Source organism: Mus caroli, chromosome 10, assembly GCF_900094665.2.
Source record: "Mus caroli chromosome 10, CAROLI_EIJ_v1.1, whole genome shotgun sequence".
Lineage (NCBI taxonomy): Eukaryota > Metazoa > Chordata > Mammalia > Rodentia > Muridae > Mus > Mus caroli.
Window position 1 is genome coordinate 95,148,003 of NC_034579.1, and position 23,180 is coordinate 95,171,182.

Below are 23,180 nucleotides of genomic sequence, written 5' to 3' on the forward strand. Positions count from 1 at the left end.
GGGTGGGTAGGGAAGGGGGGGAGGGTCTGGGGGACTTTTGGGATAGCATTGGAAATGTAATTGAGGAAAATACGTAATAAAAAATATTAAAAAAAAAAAAAAGAATCCCTGCGAATCCAGCTTCAAGGGTTCCAGTGTTCCCTTCTGTTCTCCGTGGGTACCTGCACTCACATACACACAATTAATCTTTTTTATTTTTAATTTTTTACAGTCCTGATTTTATCCCCCTCCCAGTCCACCCTTTGACTGTTCCACATCCTGCACCCATTCCACCTCACATCCATGAGGATGTCCTTGCCCTTCACCGTCTACTTCACCAGACCTTTCCACATCCTGAGGCTTCCAGTCTCTTAAGGATTAGGTGCATCATCTCTGACTGGGCACAGACCCGACAGTCCTCTGCTGTATCTGTGTTGGGGGCCTCATATCAGCTGACATGTGCTGCCTGTTTGGTGGTCCAGTGTCTGAGAAATCTCAGGGGTCCAGGTTAGTTGAGACTCCTGGTCATCCTACAGGGTGTCCCTCCTCCTCAGCTTCTTCCAGCTTTTCCCTAATTCAACCACAGGGGTCAGCAACATCTGTCCACTGGTTGGATGCAAATGTCTGTATCTGAAACTTTCAGCTGCTTGTTGGGTCTTTCAGAGGGCAACATGATAGGCCCCGTTTTTGAGAGCACACCATAGCCTCAGTAACGGTGTCAGGCCTTGAGTCCTCCCTTGAGATGGATCCCAATTTGGGCTTATTGTTGTTCCCTCAGGCTTCTCTCCAGTTTTGTCCCGCAATTCTTTCAGACAGGAACAATTCTGGGTCAGAGTTTTGACTGTGGGATGGGGAACCTGTCTCTCCACATGATGTGCTGTTTTTCTGATGGAGGTAGCTTTACAAGTTCCTTCTCCCCAGTGTAGGGCATTTCATCTAAGGTCCCTCCCTTTGTGTCCTGCGAGTCTTTCACCTCTCAAGTCTCTGGTACTTTCTGGAGGGTCCTCCCACCTCCTACCTCCTGAGGCTGCCTGTTTCAATTCTTTCTGCTGCCCCTCAGAACTTCAGTCCTGTTTCCCACCCCCCTCACCCAATGCTAATCATGTTGCCCTCTTGCCCTCCCTGTCCCCTTTCCCACCCAGAGCTCTCCCCCCCCCACTCTGCTTTCCTGTGAAAACATTTTAAAAGTAAAAGTAATTAAAAACTTTTAATGTCAGAATGAATCTATAGAAATAGTGATTTTTTTAAAAAATGTTTTAGTTTTGTACAGATTTTTTTGGAGGTAGGGGACAAGGAATTTATGTTAAATAAAATTTAAATTTACTGAGGCTGTAATTTCTGACTCTGACTTTTGACACTGCAAGTAAATAATGGAAATGGACTGATAGTTTCCAAAGACATTCCTCTCATAAGTATTTTTTTAATTAATCATTTTATTAGTTTACATTTCAAATGATATCCTTCTTCCTGGGTTCCCTCCTCAAATCCTCCATCCCATCTTCCCCTCCCTCTTCCCTTCTGATTTTATGAGGGTGCTCCTTCACCCACTCACTCACTCCCACCTCACCAGTCTAGCATCCCCTTATACTGGAGTATCAAGCTTCTACAGGACTAGGGCCTCCACAGCCATTGATGCTAGATAAAGCCATCCTCTACTACATATGCAGCTGGAGCCATGAATCCCTAAATGTATACTCTTTAGATGGTAGATTAGTCTCCAGGACCTCTGGCTGGTCCAGTTAGTTGATATTGTTCTTTCTATTGGATTGTAATCCCATTCAGCTCCTTCAGTCCTTCCATTAGCTCTTCCCATGAGGTCCACGGACTCAGTCCAATGGATGGCTGTACCTGCATCTGTATTGGTAGGTGCTGGCAGAATTTTTAAGGACTTCAGATGCCAGGCATGGGGTCCACATGCTCCATATTTCTCTAAAGCTTCATATGGAAAAATAGAAAAGCAACATCTATACACAATGATTGTTCAGTAGCTCCCTATACTGACTTGGAGGAATGCCATATAGTCCTCAGGTTAAGCCTCAGATGTCCTTCTTGTTACACTGATACAATTCCTTTCCACTAAACTTATATAGAAAACAAAAACTGCTCTACTTTCCAAGAATCCTTGCACTCTGAAGAATGACAGGATCTTATCTCAAGTAAGTCATTTGTCTGGGTCTTGTTCTTGACAACTTCCTTACTTGAAAGGGTCATATTTTGCTGGATTTGGCGTCTCCTATATTCCTCATGCAGGGTGATTGCATCAGTTTGGGACAGAGTAATGTGATATGCATCTAGAAATATATTATTTGACTATATTAAGATTTTAAATTCTCTTAGATGTTTTTAGTTTGAAAATTTGACAGATATTTGAATTCTGCCAAAGTAGGTTCTGTAAATATTACTGAGTCTTTCATACTTTAATGACAAGGTCACTATTTGAAGTAGATGCCACTTCAGAGTCATATTGACTACTTTTGTATGACACAAATACACATCTACCATGAGCATTATGAATGAATTTGAGATGATACTTCCCTGGTTTAATCACCCCACAGTATATAGATATATCAAAACATCTCACCATATTCTAGTACTATGATTTATCAAACATTTCAAACATAATAAGTTCAAAATATTAATTTATAATTAGAAATATTTCAAGTGTTCATCATGACTACACATATGAAAGCACTGGTTTGAAAAGTAAGACTCACTCAATTTGAATAGAATGGTTATTGTCAGGATGTTCTGTGTGCGTTTATTTATTTGAGGATAGAGACACTTGCTACACATATCTGTCCACAGATATCTCAGTGTGTCCCTCTATAGCTGGTATTTTCTGAAAGGAGTATGTAATTTCACAATAGCATTCAAGAAAGCTTGTGAATTGTGTTTACTTATCGCACACACTGCTTACCATTCATTAGAAAATGTAACTAAATAGTTCATGAACTTTTGAAAATACTTGAAAGAAGATTACCTTCTTAATAATGATGACCTCAGACTTTCTTGATCCTATGTCAGTTTCAATGGGATTAACTTTAGATTCCTTTCAAATCATTTATAACCATTCTATTTTCATGGAAATGAGTATAATTCATGAATCTGAAACTGGGATTGGGTTGCTTATCTTCTATTTTGAATATAGAGATAAGTAAAATATTCATTTGTTGTGTGGAGAAAACAGTCTATACTGTTTACATGCCTTTTTATTAGATATTTTCTTCATTTACATTTCAAATGCAACCAACAAAGCCCCCTCTACCCTCCTGCTGCCCTGCTTCCCAAACCACCCACTCCAGAATCCTGGCCCTGGCATTCCCCTGTACTGGGGCATATGATCTTCACAAGATCAAGGGACTCTCCTCCCATTGATGGCCGACTAGGCCATCCTCTGCTACATATGCAACTAGACACAGCTCTGGGAGGGTAATGGTTAGTTCATATTGTTGTTCCTCCTATAGGGCTGCAGACCCCTTCAGCTCCTTGGGTACTTTCTTTAGCTCCTTAATTAGGGGCCCTGTGTTTCATCCAATAGATGACTGTGAGCTTCCACTTCTGTATTTGCCAGGCATTGGCATAGCCTCACAAGAGAAAGCTATGTCAGGGTCCTGTCAGCAAAACCTTTCTGGCATATGTAATAGTGTCTGGGTTTGGTGGTTGTATATGGGATGGATCCCTGGGTGGTGCAGTCTCTAGATGATCCTTCCTTCTGTCTCAGATCCAAACTTTGTCTCTGTAACTCCTTCCCTGGGTATTTTGTTCCACATTCTAAGAAGTATAGAAGTATCCACACTTTGGTCTTCCTTCTTCTTGAGTTTCATGTGTTTTGCAAATTGTTTGTTGGGAAATCTAAGTTTCTGGGCTAATAGCCACTTATCAGTGAGTGCAAATAATGAGTGTTCTTTTGTGATTGGGTTACCTCACTCAGGATGATATCCTGAGATTCCACCTCACACCAGTCAGAATGGGTAAGATCAAAAAGGTGACAGCAGATGCTGTTAAGAATGTGGAGATAGAGGGACACTCCTCCATTGTTGGTGGGTTTGCAAGCTGGAACAACCACTCTGGAAATCAGTCTGGCAGTTCCTCAGAAAACTGGATATAGTACTACCAGAAGATCCAACAATTCCTCTCCTGGGCATATACCCAGAATATGTTCCAAATTGTAATAAAGACACATACTCATAGCAGCCTTATTTATAATAGCCAGAATCTGGAAAGAACCCAGATGCCCCTCAACAGAGGAATGGATACAGAGAATTCGGTACATTTACACAATGGAGTTCTACTCAGCAATTAAAAAACAATGAATTCATGAAATTCTTAGGCAAATGGATGCATCTGGAGGATATCATCCTGAGTGAGCTTTACATTTAAATTTTTAAATTTAGGTTTCACAGATTTAGTGGAAAAAAATCACAAATTATCTATACCTGCATCTGTTTTGTGCTGAAGATATCTACATTATTTGATCTTCTAGTAAGATGTTTAAAGAATTAATAATTAGGTTTCCTTGAATAGAAGGAGTGCTTATGTTTAGCTTATGGTATAACATATAGAAGAAACATTACAAGTTTATAATACAATTATCAAGGATTAATTATCTTGTGTGTGACTGAAAAACCTTGATATAGTCATTTTATTTATTTATTTATTTATTTATTTATTTATTTATTTTGTTTTTTTTTTCGAGACAGGATTTCTCTGTGTAGCCCTGGCTGTCCTGGAACTCACTCTGTAGACCAGGCTGGCCTCGAATTCAGAAATCCACCTGCCTCTGCCTGGGATTAAAGGCGTGCGTCACCACACCCGGCTTATATAGTCATTTTAATTAGTGCAATTACTGTTTAACATGGACAAAATTTAAAAGGAATGAATGTTTACATTAGTGTGTGAGTTATTTTGTTTGCACTTTTTGATTATTTTTTACAATGATGATATAAAAATTGATATACACAATAAGGATACATGTCAATCAATTTCAGTTCCGTTAAGTACATCACCAGAAGTGTTAATGCTGACTTGCATGTTAATTCTATTTTTGAGAAACAACCATCTGATTTTTTCATACTAGGCACCCCACTTGACATTCCCAATGTTAGATAGGAATTTTACTCTTTCAGCATCCTTGTCAGGACTGAGTACAGCCTGGATGAGAAGCTGTCCATCCAAGTAGACATGAGGTTGCATTCAGTATCCTTTATTTCCTCCATCTAATGACTAATGTTGGTGAACATCAGTTAATGAGATTGTTTGCCACATACATTCTTTGGAGATTTTTCTATTTTGTCTTTTCATATATTTTTAAAGCAGATTATTTAACAGTGATTTCAAGGTTGGCTTGCTGTGGTTCTCTATATGGGACAGGAATTAGTTCGATTTTTAGATTTATATAAGCATACATTCCATGAGAGCCATATCCCCACACATGTTACTCCTCCTTTCACCTCACCTTTTGCACTCTTCTATAAATAAGTTTCTCTCTGTGTCTCTTTTTCTGAATTCTTTTTGTTTTGTGAATCAGTGCGTTTAATCAGAGCCTTCTCAATGTAGACCTGTGTGGACGTATGGACAGGAGCTCAGGCAAGTCGCAGTGGATTCACCATTGAAAACACTGACCTTCTGCTTCTACAACCAAGAAATCTCAAGGAGAGTTCAGATAGACCCCAGCTCCACATATTTGTCTGCATGTTGGAGATTCAGCATAATTCCCTCACTCTATTAGCAATTACAGAAGCTGTGAGCACATGAATGCAGCAGACATGCTAATCTCAGAAGATAGTACTTCACTGCACACATTTACATCATATACAGTGTTGTGTCCTCTTCTGGGATGTTTCTTGAGCCTTGGAAACCATAGTATGGACATCCCACAGAAAGCTGAACACCCACCCCACTTGCCATTATATATTCCATTATTATACGTGTCTGTTATATTAATTTTGGCAAATATTGTCTTTAATTCTGTGAACTGTTTTCCATTATACTGAATCCCTTAATAAACAGTATTTTGATTTTAATATGGTTTGATTTGGCTGATGTTACATCCTTACTAGTGATCCAGGTGTCTGGTTTCATTCTATTGCATATCAATGAGCCATTCTTCCAGCATCATTTCTTGAAGCATGTTCTCTTCTCAGCGACAATTGTTTGTGCCTTTGGTGAACATCTTTTGACAACATAGTAAAGATTATGTATTTATTTAATGGTCCTAGGGATTGACCCAAAGACATTGTACAGACGAAGAATTCTAAGCTAGTTAGATCTTTGGTTTGGTAAAGCTTTATTTGTTTGCTTACTGTTCAATTGTATTGATCTAAATATCTGCCATTTCTCCAGAATCACCTGCCCTTATACAAAGCTACTAAAAGAAGACTTGCTTTCTGTTTGATGACTTTAGATAAGAATGGGAATTACTTCATATGGCTGACAGATTATTGTAAAGATGGAGAGCATTATTCTCCAGGTAAAAATGAAAACACAGATTATAATCTTGATTAGTAGACCCCTTTGTATACTTTAGAATATGAAACAAGTTTAAAGATGATCAAGAAACTCAGAACAGATCAAATAGATGCCTTTTGTCATTAAATTGGTTTAGACATGTGGATGATAGAAAGGTTGAAATGAGGGAGAAAAAGATGAGAGATATTTAAAGTAGATAATAATCAGCACATGGTGGGTTATGCAAGGGGCCAAACCTTAACAATCCAATATTACACTTACTGTTTTCATAGCTTGATAGCCAAGTATACATCTTTTTGCCTAAGAGCCCCTGATGAGAAGAAATTGGCAGCATCCAGCTCTAGTGTCTCATGTTATGTTTCCAGTACACACACCATCCTCTGGAAATATTAGCTATGATGATTTCATAGTTGGGAGAGAAAAAAGCAAGAGTTTGATGGAACCCAAGTTTCCTGATTTCCAGATAACTGAATATATTTTTATTTTCCCTCAAAAGTGTAAACTTATTCCCATGATGGAACCAAGAATTTGCTTCCATATCATACATTCACATATTAAACATTAAACATGTCATTGGCACAGGAGAACACACAGCAAGCAGAAGACTCATTTCATAGATGCTGGGTATATTTTCAAATTGCAAATATTCTCATAAGTTTGAATGCCTTTACCTTCCTTGTCTCCAAATTACATTCCTCCTCATATTACAAATCTAAGACATGGATCTGTGCATTTTAAAAATGCCTTGATGCTTTGCTTGGTTTTAAGATACCAAAAGAACGCTGTTTTATGTCTCAAATACAGAATATTATTAAAAAAGATGGGATGTTTAGGGCTCTGTCCAAAGGTACAACATTTACTTCTTTAATTACTTGTTAGCATTAGATATTTTTGTTTGTTATATTATGCCTTTTGAATTTTGAGTGACATTAGAGAACCACATATTTCTTTGTGGAACTGAATCCACTTAAGTGATTGTCACTAAAAATACTATTTTTCATAACTGTATACTAAAATATAAAACAAAACTGTCTCTGTGTTAGAAAATATAATAAAATGCTTAGAAACAAAGGAGTAAATACTGGATGGATAAATTATTATTAAAGTAGAAAAAGAAAAGAGAGAGAATTCATTGTAAGTAAAACTTTGCTTCCACCACATGATGCTGTATATATTTTTAAGGAACAGATTCTAGACTGTAGTTTGAAGGAAAGCAATAGTGCAAATAAATTCCATGCCACGAGACACTTTAAAATACTAGATTTAGCAGCCGTCACATTAGCTTAGATAATGGGAGAATTTTTCTTCATTGAAAATGCTCTCTGTCGCTTAAGAACTTACTGAGGCAGCCTGCCATCTAGCTTTTTCACAGAAAAACAGGCTTGCAGACTGCAGATGAGAGAGTCTGGAGCAGAGACAGTTTTAACTTAGCCATTCCTAATTTATCTCAAGCGTTTTCAATTCATCTTCACTGCTCTGTGCACACAGGAACACCAGATTGCCATCCCTGGGGAACAGAACGCAACCGGGGATCTAGAGAGCTGTCACATTCCAAGAAATATTTAAATTGTGCTGGTTTTCTTCTGGAGAGCTGAGCCCAGGGAATGAAACTCTCCATCCAGTCGTAGCTTTGCGGGCAATAGATCAGAGGATATTGCCAGGCTCCTAATGGATTATTGTTATCGGGCAGGTTTTCTCTGAAGGTACGTAGCTATTTTCTCAATTCATTACCCTCTCCTATTTATCAAGTAATAAGCTAATGAGCTGGGAATCCAAACCTGCAAATAGAGAAAGATGTTAAGGAGTCAGTATTGACTGGGTAATGGCACTTTATTGCTGCATGTTTGCATGGGAAATAATAGGATTCCTTTACTGAAGATAAGAATATATACTTTAAATTGCTGTGTCAGCACAAAACAAGCAAAACCAAAACAAAACAGTGCTGCAGGCTGCATTATAATAAGTTCATATTAATTCTCTGGAGGGTTTTCCTTTTGTAGCTACAGCCAATAATGAGGGGAAATACGTACTTTGAAAACTTGCTCCAGCCTGTGTATTTTGGAATAGTCATATTTTCTCTGTCTTGGCAAATACTTTCTACTGAATGCTGATACTAAATATGCTGTTTTTCATGGCTGTTTATGCAGACATATGAATGATGGAATTTTTCTAATTTAAACAAACTCTACTAGAAGAATTTCTGAGAACATGGTAAAGAAACACTTTGTGTTGCTGATCAATATTTGTGAGTTTGAAGGAAATTTATTAAAATTATCTACTATGCTGTTACAAATACAAATATATTGTAAAAAAATTATTTTTTAGTATATAAAAATTCTCATGCTGTCCCTTAGGTGGAAAAAGCATTTAGTAAAGTAAAAATGTAAAAGCTGCCAAAGTTCTGAACAATTACTGGTATAATGAAAAGGGAGGAAGCAGCTTTGACCTACGTGAAATTGCATATTTTACAAAGATCTATTGCAATAGGAAAGATGACTTCTTTCTGTGTGTTTACTAAAAGTTAAAGATGTGTATGTCAATTGTCTCAGAGAGATCACAGAGTTTATAAAGCAAGAGGACATTTTCTGAAACTACTGTGTTATGAGTGTTCGATGCATTCTAACATCTCTTGACTGCATGAATGGGCTCAGTGAAATCTACTGGGTTGCTGGTAGTTTTCCATGAGGAAAAATGACTATGAACCTTTTGCAGGTATGACTACTGCAGGTGTATATACAGTGAGTTAGAGTGTAGCAGCTGCTCTGTTTGGACTGGGACACAGACTTTATGTACCCATCCTGGGTTAATCATGGACTTAGAAGAGGAAGTGGTAGCTGACTTTGAAAGAGTCTACTTTTTTTGGAGCATTGCAGAAAGTATTAAGAAGATGAGAGAGAGGGAGAGGGAGAGAAAGAGAGAGAGAGAGAGAGAGAGAGAGAGAGAGAGAGAGAGAGAGAGAGAGAGAGAGAGAGAGGAGAGAAGAGAAGAGAGAAGAGTGAAGAGAGACGAGAGAAGAGAGAAGAGAGAAGAGAGAGAATCAGAAAGACAGTGACTTTCAGAGAATCCCCCTTATGCTTAAAGGGACTAAAAGGGGAATAAATCGAAAAGCATAAAGAGAATTGAATCCTCAAACTCCACTTTTAAGTACTTTCTTCCCCATACTTTTGGGGGAAATGAAGAATCAGAGTTAAAATTGAGGTTTCTCCATGGATACTACCATTTGGCAAGCTGTTCTCTTTTGTGGAACCTCTTTCTCCACTCGTTTGCAGTCTGTTTGTTCTTTTTCTTTTTCACCAATAATGGAAAGCTCTACTTTAAATCTACAAAAGAACAATCTAAAAGCCCTCAAATGCTTCTGTATCTCAGTTGCTCATGAATGTTTAAGGACAAAGCATGCCCATTTTATTTTAACCAGTGACTCTCCTAAAATTTTCAGCTTCTGTTATAAAGAGCATTAAAACAGTTATTTTAGGTAACACATTTTTTTTGAAAAGTACCAATATACAACAAAAGGTAGTTATCTCAGCATTGAGAAAAGGAAGATATAATAGTAGCTAAACAATGCTTTTAATTGACTTTAGAATATTATATGGATCAAACACATCTGAAAACCAACTCCAAATTACAATGAACTTTCTTATCACCCTGACCTCATGTTAACCTTTTTTATTACAATCATGCCAGCACCTTCTGCCTTCCCATAAGCCACATTTACTTACCCAGATATTTAAATTGGCTCAGCTTCTTGCTCTAGTACTAAAAGTTATTTTATTCCATCTTATGGTGAGTTCATTGCAAAATATATTACTGTAATTTCATTTTATTATTTGCTACTAAATAATGTTTATTGAGTACTTGTGATGGCTTTGCTGCTTCTGCGCAACATGTAGTAGGAAAACGTGTAATACTATTCTGTCCTAAGTCAAAGAGTTTATTAATATTTCAGGGCCTCTAATTGGATCAAAGAAAAGGGTGATCTTTTATGTACATATAATGTATGAAACGTCTAATAGTTTGTCAGTGACTTGCATATATCTTTATGGGGAATACATGCAGATGACCTATTAGATTTCAAATCCTCTTTTAACTATATCCCACATGTAAAAGTAGCATAATGAATGAAACATTGGATTGAGGATAAAAAAATATTGTTAGATACAGTAAGGAAGTATGTCTAAGTTTCTTTATCTCTCTATACCTCTGGCCTCAGTTGTGTCTATACAATAATGATATCTAGCTTTAAAATTTTGTTTGGGGAGTTCATATATTCAAGTATCAAAAACTTCTATCACAATCAATATCTAATAAATGGTACTCATCTCAAAGGCAATTTTATCACAGCCTTTTAAGTAAGGAACATTTAGGTTTCCACTGAAGATTCTTGACTCTCCACTTTCTCAATAATTCATGTGTGTTGTTTTGTGTTTCAAATAGTATAATTATATTAAGTAAGAAATTAAACATTGACAGTGTTTTGTCTTTTAGTATTAAAGTATTTGTAGATGTGCCAAAACATTACACATGCAAATATAAAATTAGAAATTGATTAGAAACTGGCAGGCACTTTCTATATGAATATCAAACAGCTAAAATATCAGTCATAACTTAGCAAGGAAAGCAGACATAACTGTGGCTCATTTCTCTTGTACCTCCTCCCAAAGGACATAACAACAGGAGACAAGACAATAAATCCTCTTGCTTATTAGATTTTACCTTGTAAACATTTTATTTGTATTCTCTTTTGCAAATAGTTCTAGTACGGAGATGTCTACATATTCTGGCTGCTTAGAGAAAATCAAGCATAGAAAATTACCCTGCAAAGAAGAAAGTATTACATTAAAACTTTAGGTAAACTAAATAGCATCCACGTTGAAAAAATAGCAAATCTAATTTTGGCTTTAATTGGAAAAAAAAAAGACCTTTTCCTCCTGATTATGAATTCCCCTCATTCTGCACTTCTGGATTTTTCCCCACCTTCACTCCCATCTGGATAGAGCACTTTTCTGTCTCTCATTAGAAAACAGGCTTCTAGCCGGGCGTGGTGGCACACGACTTTAATCCCAGCAATTGGGAGGCAGAGGCAGGTGGATTTCTGAGTTTGAGCCAGCCTGGTCTACAAAGTGAGTTCCAGGACAGTCAGGTCTACAGAGAAACCCTGTCTCAAAAAACCAAAAATATAAAAACTATATATATATATATATATAAAACAGGATTCTAACTGTTAATAAAAATAATTATACAATATGATAAACACATCAGAAATCAGAGACCCTCTTAAACACACACACACACACACACACACTCACACACACACACACATTCAGGAGTCTCAATGAAACACTAAACTGGAAGCCATAACTTTTAATCAGAAGACCTTGTATGAATTAATGTAAGTCAAATATATGCTTCCCCAGTCTCTGTAAGTACATATCAGTTTTTAATCTTACTGGTATTTTGTTGGTGTCCTCTATTCCCTCTTGCTCTTGGACTCTTTCTGCCTTCTCTACTACAAGATTTCCTGGGCCCTGGGGCAGGACATTTAATAGTGGCCTTCCCTTTTCAGTTAACTGTTCCAAGATCACAAACTCTTTTCATAATGTCTAGGTGCTTGCTCTCATCTGTTTCGGGTGGAAGGCTTCTCTGTTGATGGCTGGGCAAGTTCTAAACTATGAGTATAGCATGTGATTAGGAGTCATTGTATTGCTGCTTATTTATTTATCTATTTATTTATTCTAATAATAGTAGTATTTGGTTTTAGATTTCTGGTCTATCTTTTCTCTAGCTCTTGGTCACCCTAACAGTGTTGGGTATGTGGCACATCTTATAGAGTGGGTCTCAATCAAATCGCCGATTGGTTGGTGACTCCCATAAGCTTTGTGCCACCATTGTTCAAGCATATCTTTCAGGAAGAAAACCACTATAAATCAAAGGATTTGTCTCTGTTTTGGCATTTATGTTTCTTGTGGGTAGTAAGCAGAGGAGCATCGTGCACTAAATACAGTAGAATGTAAGGGTGGTGGCTCTATGTAGGAATCAGCAGACTTTTCCATCTTCAATGGATTATGGGGTGGTATATTCATCAAGGAGCATTGCTCTCAGTTTAGTCTTCCTGGAGAACAGCCTAAAATCTCAGCAGCCTTGGTTAATTGAGGATTTTCATGGTACCTCTTAGGTACTGATAATTTCACTTGATGACAAGAAATGCTCAGCTGAGTCTCTGTCTCCTACATTATTTAGTGAGCGCATTTAGAATGCTTTAATATATGTGTATATTTTAGCAACTTTCTATTACTTTGTTTCCACACTACTCTTCAAACAAGCCTTAAATTTAAGAGTCTTTCTCTTGTCTTCATCACTTAATCCTCCTGTTCTAGACACTACCATATCCATCCGTAATTATTATATTTTCCTTTCCTAGTATGATCTATCTGTTTCCTCATCCTTTATTCTATAACTAACCTCTGTGCTTCGGTGGGTTATAGCATGATTATAATTGCCTTCAGAGTTAATATCCACGTATATGTGGGTACATACCACATTTGTCTTCCTGGGTCTCAAACACTTCACTCAGGGTCATTATTTCCTGTTATATCCATTTACCTGCAAGTGTCTAGGTCAATTTGCTTTATCAGCTGAGTAATACTCCATTGTGTTATTTTACCACAGAGTTGCAATTTTTGAAGCCATTCATTTGCTGAGTGACTTCTAGATCACTTCCAAATTTTACATACTATGCATAGCACAGCAATTAACATAGTTAAGGAAATATCTCCTTTGTAGGATGATGCAAATTTTGTGTATATGCCCTAGTGCAGTATACCTGCATCTTGAGGCTCATTGGTACAAATATTCCTGAGGAACTTCCAAAAAGGTTGTCATAGTATCTCAATGAATTTGTATTTATACCAGCAATGGATAAATTTCAATTTTTCAGGTTTTTGTGTTTTTTCCTTTGTTTGTTTGTTTGTCCTTGATCCACTTGGACTTGAGCTTTGTGCAAGGTGACAAATATGGATCTATTTTCATTTTTCTACATACAGACAGCCACTTGGACCAGCACCATTCATTAAAGATACTTTCCTTTTTCCACTGTATATTTTTGGCTTCTTTGTCAAAGATCAAGTGTCCATAAGTGTGTGGTTTTATTTCAGGTTCTTCAGTTCTATTCCACTGACCAATGTGTCTGTCTCTGTATCAATACCATGCTCTTTTAATTTAATTTTATTAATTTACTATTCAGCTGTTGCCCCCCCAAGTCTCATTCCTCCTCCCCCCTATTTCCAAGAGGATGCTCCCTTTCCACAGACCTCCCCTACCCCTGAAGTCTCAATTCTCTCTAGAGCAGACCAGGCAATCCTCTGGTATATATGTGCCTTGGGCCTTCAACCAGTTTCTGTATGTTGCCTGATTGGTGGTTCAGTTTCTAGGTGCTCCCTGAAGTCCAGGTTATTTGTGACTTCTGGTCTTCCTATGTGGTTGCCCTCCCCTTCAGCTTCTTCATTCCTTGATCCAATTCAACCATAGGGGGTCCCAATTTCATTTGGTCCAATGCTTGGGTGTAAGTATTTGCATGTCTCAATCAGCTGCAGGTAGGGCCTCTCAGATAACAGCAATGCTAGGCCCCTGTCTGTAAGCACATCACAGCATCAGTAATAGTGTCAGGCCTTTGCCCCACCCTATCCCACCCCCTGCTCCCTATCTCATGAGAAATATTCCAAGTTGGGCCGGTCACTGGACCACTGTCCCTTCAGTCTCTTCTTCATTTTTGTCCCTGCAATTCTGTTAGAGAGGAACTATTCTGGGTCAGAAGTTCTGAGTGTGGGTTAACCTGTCCCTCTACTTGTGGTCCTGTCTATCTACTGGAGGGAGTTCTCACTCCACAGTTTTGTGTATTTCAGCTAAGGCTATCCCCATTAACTTCCAGAGTCTCTCATCTCTCAGGTCTTTGGTACTTTCTAGAGGGTCCACCACCACCTCCCACCCCTCAAGGCTACATATTTCCATTGGTTCTGCAGGCCTTATGGGCTTCTCTCCTGCACCACCCTCTATATCTGATCCTGTTCTCATTTCCCCTCCCCTTGCCCACCTAGGTTCCTACCTCCCTCTGCCTCCCATGATTTTTTTCTTCTCATTTCTAAGTGGGATTGAAAGCCATTCACTTGGACCTTTCTGCTTGTTAAACTTCTTAAGATTTAAGATCTGTGGGTTGTGTCATGGGTATTTTTCCCCCAATATCCACTTATTAGGGATGGCATACCATACATGTACCTTGGGTCTGGGTTATCTCACTCAGCATGATATTTTCTAGTTCCACCCATTTTCCCGCAAAATTTATGATGTCCTCATTCTTAATAGCTGAATATAATTCCATTGTTTAAATGAACCATATTTTCTGTATACACTATTTAATTGAGGGACATCTGGGATTCTAGCTTCAGACTATTACTAATAAAGATGCCATGAACATAGTGGACCATGTTTCCTTGTGGTATAGTGCGGCATCTTTTGGGTGTATGCCCAGGAGTGGTATAGTTGGGTCTTTGGGTAGAACCATTTCCAATTTTCAGAGGAGCCACCAGACTGATTTCCAGAGTGGTTATACCAGCTTGCAATCCCACCAGCAATGGAGGAGTATTCCTCTTTCTCCACATCCTCTCCAGCATCTGCTGTCACCTGAGTGTTTGATTTTAGCCATTCTATTGGTGTGAGATGAAATCTCAGGGTCATTTTATTTGCATTTCCCTGATGACTACAGACTTTAAACTTTTCTTGAAGTGCTTCTCAGCTGTTAGAGATTCTTCTGTTGTGAATTCTCTGTTTACCTCTGTACCCCATTTATAATTACATTATTTGGTTTGGGGGAGGTTAGATTCTTGAGTTCTTTATATATTTTGGATATTAGCCTTCTATGGGATGTTGGTCTAGTGAAGATTTTCCCCCATTCTGTAGGTTGCCAATTTGTCTTATTGACTGTGTCTTCTGCCTTACAGAAAATTTTCAATATCATGTGGTACCACTTATTTGTTGATCTTAGTGCCTGAGCCATTGGAGTTCTATTCTGGAAAATTTTCCCCTCTGCCAATGAGTTTGAGGCTCTTTCCCACTTTCTTTTCTAATCGATTCAGTGTATCTTGTTTTATGTTGAAGCCCTTGATCCACTTGGACTTGAGGTTTGTGTAAGGAGATAAGTATGGATCTATTTTCATTTTTCTGTGTACAGGCTGCCAGTTCGACCAGCACCGTTTACTGAAGATGCTTTCCCTTTTTTTCATTTTATGTTTTTTACTTCTTTGTCCATTTTGAAGTGTCTATAGTGTTTGGGTTCAATTCTAGGTCTTCAGTTCTATTCCATTGATCAAACTCTCTGTCTCTGTAACAATATTATGCTGTTGTTTTTTTTTTTTTTTATCACTATTGCTCTGTAGTACAGCTTGAGGTCAGAGATGGTTATTTCCCCAAAAGTTCTTTTATTGTTGAGAATTGTTTTTTTCTATCCTGTTTATTTTTTTTTTCTGTTTGTATTTTTTGGGTCTTTATTTTTCCATATGAATTTGAGAATTGCTCTTTCCATGCATGGAAAGAATTGTGTTCTAATTTTTATGGGGATTCTGTTGAATATATAGATTGCTTTTGGAAAGATGACCATTTTTCTCTATATTAAACCTACCAATCCATAAGCATGGGCATCTTTCCATTTTCTGAGGTCTTTTTCAATTTCTTTCTTCAGAGACTTGATGTTCTTGCCATACAGATCATTCAGTTGTTTGGTTAGAGTTATGACAAGATATTTTATATTATTTGTGATTATTGTGATGGGTGTTATTTTCCTATTTTCTTTCTCATCCTGTTTTTCATTTGTATAAAGGAAAGCTACTAATTTGTTTGAGTTCATTTTGTATCCAGACAATTTGCTAAAATTGATTCTCAGCTGTAGAAGTTTTCTGGTAAATTTTTGGGGTCATGTATGAATAATATCGTATCATCAACAAATAGTGATACTTTCACTTCTTCTTTTCCAATTTGTATCCCCTTGATATCCTTTTGTTGTCTTTTTCATCTTCTAGTACTATATTGAATAGATAGGGAAAGAGAAGGAAGCCTTGTCTTGTCCCTGATTTTAGTGGGATTGCTTCAAGTTTCTCTACATTTAATTTGATTCTGGCTGTTTTTTTGCTGTATATTGCCTTTTTTATGTTTCTGTATGGACCTTAAATTTCTGATCTCTCCAATATTTTAATATAAAGAGTTGTTGTATTTTGTCAAATGTTTTTTTTCAGCATCTAATGAGATGACTTTTGTAGTAGAATCATGTGATTTTCTTATTTGAATTTTTTATATAGTGGATTAGGTTAATTGATTTTCACATATTGCACCATACCATATTGCACCATCCCTGCAATCCTGAGATGAGGCCTACCTCATCGTGGGGAATTAGGGTTTTGATTTGTTCTTGGAATTGGCTTGTGAAACTTTTATTGAGTATTTTTGCATCAATATTCATAAGAGAAATAAGAGAAGTTGTCTTTTGTATTGGGTCTTTGTGTGGTTTAGACATTAGAGTAACTGCAGCTTCATAGAATGAATTAGATAGTGTTCTTATGTTTCTATTTTATGGATTAGTTTAAGGAGTGTTAGTATTAGCTTTTCTTTGAAGGTCTGATAGAGTTTTGCATTAAAAGCATCTGTATCCCCCCCCCTCCCATTGGGAGGATTTTTTTTTGTCAAGATAATTTTTTTAATTATTTTTTTATTAGGTATTTTCCTCATTTACATTTTCAATGCTATCCCAAAAGTCCCCCATACCCACCCACCCCACAATCCCCTAACCACCCACTCCCCCTTTTTGGCCCTGGGGTTCCCCTGTACTGGGGTATATAAAGTTTGCAAGTCCAATGGGCCTCTCTTTGCAGTGATGGCCGACTAGGCCATCTTTTGATACATATGCAGCTAGAGACAAGAGCTCCGGGGTACTGGTTAGTTCATATTGTTGTTCTACCTATAGGGTTGCAGTTCCCTTTAGCTCCTTGGGTAATTTCTCTAATGACTGCTTCTATCTCCTTAGGTGTTATGAGACTGTTTTGATAGTTTACCTGTTCTTGATTTAACTTCGGAACATGGTATCTGTCAAGAAAACCATTAATTTCATATAGATATTCCACTTTTACTGAGTATAGACTTTTGTAGTAGAATCTGATGATTTTTTTAATTTCCTCCATTTCTATTGTTATGTCTCCCTTTTCCATTTCTGATTTTGTTAATTTGGATACTGTCTCTGTGTCCTTTAGTGAGTTTGTCTAAGGGTTTATCTATATTGCTGATTTTCTCAAAAAACTAGCTTTTGGTTATAATGATTCTTAGCATCATGCTCTAATTTCATCCAGTGCTCTGTTTCCATATCTATGAAAATTTGTTAGCGGGTAAATATCCATAGACTGATGTTAAATTAATAATGATATGTTACAAAATATTTTTCTAAAGTGCTATTCTGGTAAGTACTGTAAGTACCCATGGATAGCATGGTTAATCACATTGTCAGTTTGAGGTGTGTCCTATGCTTGCGTTGCTTTGACTTATGTGTTGCCTTCTATTAGGGTCTAGAGTCTCACAAAATTATTCCTTCTGTTTCTGCTAACTCCAGCTAGATATTTAGATACACTAACTCAACACTTTTGATACAAACATGATTTTAAACAGACTAACCTGGTCCCCAATACCTTAAGGTGAATTTTCCTTCAACAATGCTTTCTTGTTGTTGACTAACTTTGTTTTTGATGCATGCTTTACAAACAAGCAAGGTGTTCACATAGTGGTGAAAGATCAAGGAACTATGTTTTTTTTTTAATTATGTATTTTCTTCATTTACATTTCAAATGCTATCTGAAAAGTCCCCCAGACCCCCCCCCCACTCCCCTACCCACCCGGCCCTGGTGTTCCCCTGTACTGAGGCATATAAAGTTTGCAAGACCAAGGGGCCTCTCTTCCCAATGATAGCCGACTAGGCCATCTTCTGATACATATGCAGCTAGAGACATGAGCTCCGGGGTTACTCTTAGTTTATATTGTTGTTCCACCTATAGGGTTGCAAGTACAAGGCCCCCAATGGAGGAGCTAGAGAAAGGAACTGTTATATACAAAGCAGAACACTATTCATCTTTTTAAAAGAAATTAAATCATTTCAAACAAAAAGGATAAACCCTATCAGATGTGAAATAACTTAACCAAACTCTTAGTAGGAAAACAGGTTTTTCAGATTACTGGGTCTATCAATTCATGAATAATGGCAAACAAATTTCTAAGGATATACAAAAGCTTGTTTATCAGGCATATTTTCATCATTTTTTTTAAATGCCAGTGAGTGTTACTTTCTGTATGTGGACAGATAGTAAATGTTATGGGATGAATTATATTTGCCTAGATACTAATGTGGAAACCCACAGTTTTGGAGGTAAGGTCTTTAAAGAAACAATAACAAGGTAGGTTCTTCTCAAGTAAGACTAGTGTTTTTGTTACCAGGAGGTGTTGGAGAGACAAACACACTGATAAAATTAATTGAAAACCTAGCTTAGAAGAGAAGAATCTCTGAGCCAGGGAGAGAGGCTTCAGAAAAGCAGCACTAATGATTCTGTGAAGTTGGCCAGTATTCTAAATCTGTAACATTTCAGTCTGCTTCAGTTATGAATATCAACTGAGGAAATTAGAAATGTGTCTTTCATTTCAGGCCCTTAAATATGACCAAAAAATGGTCTTAAATTTTCATTTAACAGTTTAGAATTATTATTTATTATTATCATTATTATTTATTTTTATTATTTCACAAAAACCAAAACTGCTTTTTAATCCTGAACAACACTTCAATCTTTTTCTTTCAACAAAAAATCAATAAATTTCACACCTCAGGTTCAATTATCTAATAGCATAGTCTCAGTCCTTTTTAGAGGGACAGTGATGTGTTCCAGGGTTAAAATGACTTTGGATGTTACACAGAAATTCAAAAGAGCTTGTTTCTCTCCAAGACATCCCAAAGAGTAAAAATTACAAGATCACTTGAGGATTTTTTTTTCCTCATGAGAATCTGATCAACAGATTTACATGGTAATTATTAATTATTGCTTTCATCACTTTATAGAGTGAGGACTTGAGAAATTAAAAGATGAAATAGTGGCCTATCATTCTACATAAGTGAGCTAGGAGTTAGATCTTGTGTTTAACACTTAGTCAATGCAGTGTAAGAACACCCAAAGCATGGCAAGATTATTTTCAATTACATTAATGACATCAGTGAAAATTGTGCTTAAATATATTGAGATGCAGTGTAGTGGGATAGGGAATGATTGCTTGTTTACTTTTATTTCAATGTTTTATAGTAATATATAATACATGGTAGTATTATAGTTAATAATGTCACTGCTCCTTCCTAGTAAAGTATGGAAAAGTTGAACAGTTCTTTCCTCAGAATGTTACATATAAACTTAGTTTGATTAGATAATACCTAATGAACAATAAGCTATGAGCATGGAATTTCAGAAGTACTGACCTTAGTTTGTATATAAATATTACTACTTTAATAATGTGTTTTAAGTGGAGAAAAGGTGTATAAACTAGTCCAATGCATAATTCTAAAATGCATTTTTAAAAGTTTTGCTCATCTTTACAGAATTAAAATGGAATAGAACAATAATATTTGGAGGGACACTTTTAAATGAAAACTGCCAGGTTTCCATTCATCTTTATATCCACCAAGCACACGCTGCTGTGTGAATTCCTAGGGTGTTAGTTTTAAGTTTCAGATGTACTTGAGTTCCTCCATTGGTTTTATGAAACTTTGCTATATTTTCTAGTTGAATTTAAATGTAGTGGTTTCATGATAGGAAATTAGGCCAGAACCTCCCTGTAAGGTAAATGAAATTGACCTATATCATTCATTGTTCTAGCACTTCAATAAAGAACAGAATACATTTTGGATGTACAAACCTAAGACCAGAAATGTGATCATTCTAGAGAAAGCTTTTAGACATCAGCTAATATTAATCAATGCAAACACACACCATTTCTTGTTCCATTTAAAAAATTACCTATGATTTCTATTGTGTAATTAAAATATATGTTCCTATCTAAAACCTTAATAAAATGGTTTAATGTAAACATTGTTATTTGAACAATAGTTACAATAGGCTTTGTAATTTTAGACCTTAAGATATTTCTAAACATGGTTCTGCATTCCAAAGTCTAATTTCTTCTCTATTTTCACTTCAACAGTTGTGCACCTATACTTTATATGGTTTAGCAATCATTGTCAATGTGATTTTAGTTTTAGTGTTTCTTAACACAGCCTTATTTCACCCTGTGGATAATATGGATATGTGCACGAATTTTGATGAGTGGTAAATGTGTTTGTTTCTTTCAAGGATGCTCCACAGGAATTTGCAAAAGAAAAACTCTAGTATAAGGAGAAATAACGAGAAGATGAAGAAGAACTCTCATCTTACTACCAAATTCATCCTCCAGTGTATAGAATTATATCACTCATTTCCCTGTGGGTTTTATAGCTCTTCTCTCTTCAGCTCTCTCTACATGGTGTTTATCCTTAAAGAATAATTCAAGCTTTATGAGACATATTACCAAGAGTATTTTCATCTCTCTTTTAGAAAAAAAATCAGAGTTCAAGATTTAGGGTAGTCTACAAGGAATAGAAATCTTTATGAGATAAATGCATTTTACACATAGGAATTATAATTAATGTTTTAAAACTTTTGGCTATCATTGAAGGTGGATTCAGATGAGGCTTGATAATGAAGCTGAACCCTGGCAAATGGCTATCCATAGTTCAGAAGATTTGTACTATGACACATTCTCCATTCACTGTGAGTCAGTTGCAGTTGCCATTAATCCAAGTAACATTTCCCTTTTCTATTGTCATGTACCGTCTGACAAACATTTGGAAAATCCCCACATAGGTTTAGCTGAGACATGTTGTGGACATAATTTGTCTATCAATACAGTGTAAATTGGCTATTGTGTTCCTCTGGAAAATAGTCTGATAATTTGAATAGAGTATAGAAAAGGATCCAGCAGAGTCTTGATATAAAAGCATGTGGGTCTATCTCTAACACATCTCAACTGAATGAGAGACAATTATGATGGTCAGTTGGGATGTAACAGGGCAGAGTACAGGAATTAGTAAGTCAACATTTCCCACGTATACTAAAAGTTAAGTGTCATTGAATGGATTGCGTTAATTCTAGGAAGTAACTAGTTAATAAAAAAATTACTATTATGCAGATTGGAGATATAATGAAGGTATATGTTTGGTGGGCACATAAATAAACCACATACAAAAAGTTTGTGTGCACTCCAATGTTATTCTGTAACTCCAATATTTAGGAATTAGCTACCTTAATGTATTAAAAAGATTCTTCTATAGTTTCTTTTTAAATGCTTTTATTTTTTAAATTGCAAAACACAATTTTCAATATGCATGTACACATGGCTTGTAATTAACCTTACTTTTTTGTTTCTAATAGTGATGTCTTTTGGTAAGACAAACAAACAAAAATTGTCAAGGTATTGTGAGGTGCTGTTGTAATGTAACCTTAAGGTCTTTTCAAACTGTATAATGCAAGAAACAAGTCAGAATTCAGGAATAAGCACAACCAATTTCCCTTTTCTACCATAAGTAACAATAATTGCATGTCAAGTATAGAGAACAAAAACACCGCTGCCTACAAAACATTGTTAGTGCCCAAAGAATTACAGTAGACCATTGTCTTTTGTTGATGCTTGCTCACTAAAATAATTTCTAACTTATAAATGTACATAGGTTTTTTTGCCAAATAAAAGACATAGAAATCCAAAGAAAATATGATACTGTAAATTCATGGATTTTTTAACTTCAAATAACATATATTGGTCTTTAAATCAGTAACATGCTGTTATTGAATTATATTTAACCATGAAATTGTGTAAAATCACTACTTATTCTTTTATACATTAGAAACTATAAGAAATTTTACTGTATAACAAAATTTGGTATTTACTTACATGTTGCTTTACAAGTTGGAAGGATATGTAATGGTGTAATGCAGAGCATTTCTTAAGGTATTGTTCTTGATGTGGTAGTTTAGTACTTGGCCAGGATCTAATGATGCTTTCTTTTTCATGGTTGGCAGAAATTTGCCAACCATCTGGCAACATTAAGAAATATTTCATATTTGAAACACTCCATGGAACATAAAGCCTGCTGCTCCCAAAAAGTAACACAAACTAAACTTATATTGCTGTTTAAATATAAGATTAGGAAGAGAAAGAGACACTTCATATTTTGTACTTGAATCTTTCAAATATATAAATACCTTTAAATATGTACTATTTTATATTTCAACTTTCTTGGGGCATAATTCATTAACCATAAAATTAATTGCTTATGGGTAGAAATCAGTGTTTTTAAACAGTTTTCCTTTTAGGGAATATTACTATAATCTACATTTTTAAATAGTTCTATCATTTCAAAAGGAAGCAATTCATGTATGTATATGGTTACTCTTCCACTCAAGACAAATGACCTAAGGAAACCCAGAAGCTAATCTACTTATAAAAAAAGTAAAAAAGAACCAGTAATATGTTTGGTAGAGGCACAATATGGTGAAGTGGAAGAGAGTGCCTTTGTGGGGCTCATGATGAGAAATCCCTTCCCCATTTGGTAAGGGAGAGGGAGAGGGAGGGGGAGGGGGAGGGGG

The 23,180-nt window shown here is 36.3% G+C and overlaps 1 protein-coding gene across 2 annotated transcripts in view; it reads left to right on the forward strand.

Moving 5' to 3' along the window:
* The first annotated feature begins 7,686 nt into the window (after window positions 1–7,686).
* Window positions 7,687–23,180, forward strand: part of Mgat4c (MGAT4 family member C) — a 671,730-nt gene continuing 656,236 nt past the window's right edge. For both annotated transcript variants that reach the window (XM_029482261.1, XM_029482259.1), the window contains exon 1: window positions 7,687–8,150. The gene's annotated coding sequence lies outside the window, so the exon portion shown is untranslated. The remainder of the gene's footprint in view (window positions 8,151–23,180) is intronic.